Here is a 6,798-nt window from a genome sequence, read left to right as displayed (position 1 = left end):
GACTCGTTCCCCATGGGCCTAAGCTGTCAGTTGGAAATCCCTCTTGCAGTCCGGGACCTCTCGCTCCTTACCACCTGCCTGCTCACTGCTCCTTACCACTCAGCTCACTGCTGAGCTCACCCTCCGTGAGCCCTATATTTCTGTAGAGTTGTCTGTGAGCCAATTGCTCTCTTCCTTCTCACTTAGGGAGAGCAGCATGTGAGGGCAGAGTGCACTGTCGTGGAACACAGAGGGCTGCCCGGAGCTGAGGGGAGTGGCTGGGCCAATGGGGTGAGAGATGGACACACAGAATGCTATCTAACTCAATTGTGGGGTGGGCTGAACAGCCTTCATCTACCTGACCCCACCCAGGGAGGGACAGAGCAGGGTGTCCACTTCTCCATTCTCCATCCTTCCATCTGTGACACCTGTCACCCTTGCCAGGCCTCCCCCAGAGTGAGTTCAGCTCAATCCCTGAATGTAAAAGGACACGGGGCGGGAGGGAACCTCCATTCCAGTGCCCCCTCACCACAGCAACAGGACCTGGTCTGCAGGACCTGATCTCAGGATGGTGGCCACAGCTGCAGAACATAGATCTGTTTCAAGAAAGTTGGGAATGTAGAGTTTCATATGAGCCCCTTTTCCAAAAGGTGGCAGTTTATTCACATTGTGGCAAAGACACCTTCAAGAGTAACATAAGTGGATAAAGTCAGGGCCAAACTGGGCCATTTCCTCATCCAATCTCTCTGAGGTGCATGGACTGAACCAAGTCTCAGCTCTTCCCAGGACACTTCCAGAGTTTTTTTAAGTCTAAAGGACAGTAGTCTGTCTCCATTCTTGTTCTTTGGGAGTTTTTCATCATCGGATAAAAGGATCTGTACATTGGGGCAATCCTCTTGAGATACAATATTCTAGTTGCACTCATGTGATGATGACAGCACCCCTCAGAGGGAGGGAGCTGACAGGTGGGGAGCAGAGAATTCTGAAAGCCAAAGAGATGACAGAGATGCTAAGCCTTTCCTTCACATGTCTGACACCCCTCTTCAGGCGGCCTACAGGCCAGGTATCTGCTGGACCTTTACCACTTGATGTCCTGGCAGGCTGCACTTGGCCCTGCTAGGCGGTGTGCAGGGCTGCCTGGGCCCGGGGTGAGTCACCTACCCTCCTGCTCCAGCCACTCCTGGTACAGCTCCTGCACATGGGCACTGGCCTCCAGGGGTCACACCAGGATGGCAGCGTAGATGCCTTCCATCTGCTGCAGCAGTGCCCTGTCTGCACACCCATCATCCACCTGGGCCTGGACTCTGCCACTTAGGTATGCCCGGTGCAGGCCAGGACCTCCACAAAGTGGCAGGGGAACTTGCCCCTCTGCAGCTTCAGAACCACTTCTGGATGTTCCGAAAGCCATAAGCAGCCTCAAATCATAGCAGAATCTCTCCGTCCCTTTCAAGGGTGACCCCCTGGAAGTCTTTGTTCCTCGGGGTGCGGTAGGTGAGCACTCCCACATCCTTGTTGAACAGCTCCTCGACCATGTGCCTGAAGGTGTATGCCAAATACCCGTCAGAGCTGGCACCCTCATGGAACCTCACCTCCTTCTCCTTCATGTCTCCAAACAAAGTGTCCACGGCGGCGTCATTCGAGGCAAGGTCACTTTGCTCCATTATCTGAACATTTTCACCCGAGGTTAACACGCAGTCAGCACCCTGGGAACTGTGTGAAGCTGTGGGAACATCTTCTCAAAGGGCCTCCAGTTTCTTGTCATAACAGGAGGCCACGATGACATGGAAAATCTTCTCTGGGGACAGGTTCTGCTGTCTGATGAAGTAATCCTTACCAGAGAGCCCATGATCTGCTGGGAAGACTTGGCCATGCAGAAGTGAGGGTGATGGGGTGACCCAGCACACGCTCTGCATATCGGTCCAAGCTGGGGCAGGCAGAGGTCAGCATGGGTATCGGGGCTCTTCCTCATGGTGCTGGCAGTACCGACGCACAAATTCCTTCTGACTCTCCAGAATGCTAAAGTCCGCAGCTATCTTCATGTTAAAGACAGGGTGCCACAAAGCTTTTGAGAAAGCCACAGAGCTTTCTGGATGCATCAGTGACACTGAGGCTGAATTTAGCAGCAAAATAAGGCAGAGACTGAGGACACATGGACACTGCCAGCACTTTGTGCTGTGAGAAATCACATTTCTTATTAAGGTTCATAACACAGAAGAAGTCCTTGGTGTTCTGTTGAGAAATTTAGACTCCTTCCTCTGCGGTCACACAACTGTCACACTCCAAGCAGTCACTCAGAAATATCTTTGCGTCATCCACCTTATGGAATTCTCCCTTCTCTCAGTTCTCCTGAGCCGGACTCTGGACATTGACTGCAGCATTCTCTTGGTCATCGGTTTTTGTTTTTTTATTACATTCCTTCCGTGTGCAGTGATCACACTTCATCTGGAGTGGGGAAGGCGTGGGCCAGCTCGAGTGACCTGGAGGAAGCACAGGGAGAGCAGTCAGTCACTGCTGGTCGCCCCTGGTGATGCTGGCACTATCCTTTCTTCCTTATGGAGCATCTAGGGAGGGGAAGCGGCCGCAGTGCCCAAGGCCAAGTTCCTGGAGGCCTGCAGCACTGTCAGGATCTTGCTGGAGACACTGGTCCGCTGGTACCTGGCCTGTTCTCTGGAGATTGAACCTACAGGACTACTAAGGAAGCCAGTCCCCAGTTCAGCCCTGTCTCCGCCACTGATTGACTGGAGGCTGAGGGCCAGCAGGAGCGACCAAGAGGCCTGCCTTTCAGCTGCTTGCCAGTCCCTGAGCCACTCACTCTGGTTCCCTGTTAACCATCCCCTGATCAATGGGAGCCTGTGGGCCATGGGAGGGACCAAGCAGTCTGCCTTCCGCCCGCTCACCAGTTGCTGCTGTCAGGGATTCATTGGAGCCTGAGGGACCCCAGTTCCCCTGTTAGCCATCCCCTGATCAATGGAGCCTGAGGGCTAGGGATGGGCTGGTCATCCGTTTGGTCATCACGGATGCTGGGTTTTTATATATTAGGACTAGAGGACCAGTGCACAAAAATTTGTGCACTGGGGGGGGAGGGGGGGTCCCTCAGCCTGGCCTGTGCCCTCTCGCAGTCTGGGACCCCTCGGGAGATAACGACCTGCTAGCTTAGGCCTGCCCCTGGGTGGCAGAGGGCAGGCCCAATCCCTAGGTGCAGCCCCTGGTCGGGCTCAGAGAAGGGCTGATTGGGGAGTTGGGGCACCGCCCCCTGTCACACTCAGGGCAGGGTGGATCAGGGGGTTGGGGTGCCACCCTCTATCACCCACAGAGCAGGGCCGATCAGGGTGTTGGGGCCCCGCCACTGTCACACTCAGGGCATGGCCGATGGAGAGGTTATGGCTCTACCCCTTCACACACAGAGCAGGGCCCGTGGCGGGTGGGGGTGTTTGGGGTGCTGCACCCTGTCACACACAGAGCAGGGCTGATCAGGGGGTTGAGGCGCCGCCCCCTGTCACACACAGAGCTAAAGGGCTATCAGGGGGTTGGGGAGCTCCCCCCTATCAGGCACAGAGCAGGGCTGATCAGGGCCGTTGGGGCGCCTTCCCCTGTCATGAACAGAGCAGGGAAGATAGGGAGGTTGTGGCCCCACCCCGTGTCACACACAGAGCCGCAGGGCAATCAGGGGGTTTGGGCGCTGCCCCCTGTCACGCTGATCCCAGTGCCAGGAGGCTTCTCGGCTCTGCTGATCCTGGTGCTGGGAGGCATATTACCCTTTTACTATATAGGATAGAGGCCTGGTGCATGGGTGGGGGCTGTCTGGTTTGCCCTGAAGGGTGTCCTGGATCAGGGTGGGGGTCCCCACTGGGGTGCCTGGCCAGCCTGGGTGAGGGGATGATGGCTGTTTGCAGCTGGTCACACACCCTTCAGGGTGGGGGTCCCCACGGGGGTGCCTGGCCAGTCTGGGTGAGGGGCTGAGGGCTGTTTTCAGGCCGACTGAAGCTCCCAACTGCTCCTTTTTTTCTTTTTTTTTATTCTGGGCCAGCTTTAGCTCTGGCTCCAGCTCTGAGGCTTTTGCTGCTGAAAGAAGGTAACTGGTTTTTTTCGGTTCTATAATCAAAACACTGTATAACTCCAGCTCTGAGATCCCGGGCTCGCTGAAAGCAGGTTTCTGGGGTTTTGTTTAGCTTCTATATTTGTTACAATGTTTCTTAAACTGCAGGCTCAGAGGCCGGCAAGGTAGGCGGGGAACGTTGGAGTCCTCCGTCACTGAAGCAAGCAAGCCTCGTGTTAGTTTCAAGCTGCCTGGCTGCCGGCCGCCATCTTGGCTGGCAGTTAATTTGCATATCTCGCTGATTAGCCATTGGGAAGGGTAGCGGTCATATGCCAATTACCATGTTTCTCTTTTATTAGATAGGATTTTTATTTCAATATCATTGACATGTAAAATTGTATTTATTAAAGTGTACAACTTGATGTTTTGATATATATACACAATTTTAAATTACCACAATACATTTAATTATAATATCTATCATCTCTACATAGTTTCCCATTGTGTGTGTGTTTGTGTGTGTGTGTGTGTGTGTGTGTGTGTGTGTGTGTGTGTGTGGTGAGGAAAGTTAAGATCTATCCTCTTAGCAAAATTCAGGTACAGGTTTTCCCCATTATTTGAAATAGAATGTTCCTATGAAGCCTTTCATAAGCTGGATGCTTTATTTGCTTTCCTTCTATTTTTGTAAAAGTTAAAATTCAGGTTTCTTTTGTTAGTGAAAACAGGTACTCATGTAGGCTTTTTGTAAAGGTAAAGTGGCATAATGCAAACTTTCAAAAAGCAGAGGATACCTGTTTATAACAGTATCATTAACTACTGCCACTATTAAATAGATTAGAATACTAGAACTTATTCATCAGGCATAACTGAAACTTTGTAGACTTAATCAAATCATCTAATTTCTCCTTTCCTTCCCCCATGGCAACCACAAAGCTATTCTCTGTTTCTATGAGTTAGACTATTTCACCTCATACATATGTGGCATATTATGTAGTATTTGTCTTTCTTTGTCTTTTGTTTATTCCAATTAACATAACATCTTCTGGTTTCATCTATGTTATTCCAAGTAAAATTTCCATCGTTTTTAAGGTTAAATAATATTCTGTTGTTTGTGTATCATGACTATTGTGAATGATGCTGCAATTAACTCCCATCTGTTCTTTTTACTTTCTTTTTTCCAGATTTATTGAAGCATAATTGACAATTTAAAAATGTATATATTTTAAGTGTACAACCCAATGACCTGATGATATATATTGTGAAATAGTCACCTCTATCTGTACTTTAAAGTCCATCACAAGGATCACAGTCTCTAAGAAGCCTTCCTGATCATGTCCCCCAGTCTGATATATATGCCCATTCTGGTTCCTTATTGTACCAGAGAATATCTCCACTTATTCCATAGGATTTGTAAACAAATATGATACTCTATTTTGGACTTTTTGATATTTGTGTCCACTTATCTAAGTGGTGAACTTATATAGGAATGCAACTTTGTTTTACTTGATATTGAAACTTCAAGAGCTTATACAGAGTAGGTGCTTAAGAAATGTTCATGGGAGGAAAATAAAATGGTTAACCATTCAAAAAAAGAAAAATTAGAAATGCTCGTAGAATGCAGAGAGATAGAGATGGAAGTGAAAGAGACTAAGAAAGGGAGGGAGGGTGAGAGAGACAGAGCTGAAAAGTGGGAATAATGGAGATAAAAGCATGAAGGAATAATGGAGATAGACTCAAAGACAGAAAGGAAAGCAGGTAAAAGGGAGGAAGGAAGGAAGGAAGGAAGGAAGGAAGGAAGGAAAGAATTTCTAAGAAAACATCTACGGCTTTTACACTGATTAAAAATAATAAAACGTAGAGTTTGGGGAGTATATTTGGGAATTCTAATGGAATACTATTCTGCTGTGAAAAAGAAAGAACTCTTACCATTCGCAACAGCACGGATGGACATGGAGAGCATTATGTTAAGTGAAATAAGCCAGTCGAAGAAAGATAAATATCATGTGATCTCACTCATTTGTAGAATATAATAAACAACATAAACTGATGATCTAAAGACAGAGAAGCATCAAACAGACTGTTAAACTTCAGAGGGAAGGCAGAGGAGGGGGGTGATGTAAGAGATCAACCAAAGGACTTGTATGCATGCATATAAGCATGACCAATGGACACAGACACTAGGGGAGTGAGGGTATGTGTGGGGGGTGGGGGTGGCCGAGGAGAGGTCAATGAGGAAAAAAGGAGACATATGTAATACTATATGTAATACTTTAAACAATAAAGAACTTTTTAAAAAGCCCTTAAGAAGAAAAATTAAAATTTCTACACCTGAAACATATAAAATGTTAACAAAATCAAGTCAATAAAAATTACAAAAAAATATCACCTCCAAATACGGTAGTGCTGACAAGATTAGATAAGTGGTTCTAGAACTCAAGCACTAGTCTGGAGTTAAGAATATGACTACAGGCTCCAAATGAATCAGAGTACGTGAAAAATACTAAAGCACGTCCTGATTGTTTTGACAGAGTAAACAAGAAAATTGTGTTATTATAGGCAAAATGGTGCCTAGGTGCTTAATTGTGGTACACTGTAACTCAGGTTTAGGACAATAAAATTATTTCTAGGCTATGATCCCTGGGGAACTGAGTTAACTGAGGTACTCCTTAACTAGGTCTAATTTGATTCTGAACTCAGACAAGGTTAAACACACAGGATACAATCATTTTAATTATTGCCAGATGCTATGAAAATAAAATCACATTGCTTTCTTAATTTACACT

The 6,798-nt window shown here is 47.7% G+C and overlaps 1 pseudogene across 1 annotated transcript; it reads right to left on the bottom strand.

Moving 5' to 3' along the window:
• Nucleotides 1-1,095: 1,095 nt before the first annotated feature.
• Nucleotides 1,096-2,421, bottom strand: LOC308511422 (nuclear prelamin A recognition factor-like; annotated as a pseudogene). Its single transcript has one exon. The product of its transcript is annotated as a nuclear prelamin A recognition factor-like (transcript).
• Nucleotides 2,422-6,798: the final 4,377 nt, after the last annotated feature.

Source organism: Myotis nattereri (assembly GCF_964212035.1).
Source record: "Myotis nattereri genome assembly, chromosome: X".
Taxonomy (NCBI): Eukaryota; Metazoa; Chordata; class Mammalia; order Chiroptera; family Vespertilionidae; genus Myotis; species Myotis nattereri.
The sequence above is the reverse complement of the archived record's forward strand: the minus strand, read 5'-3'. Positions and strand labels throughout refer to the sequence as shown.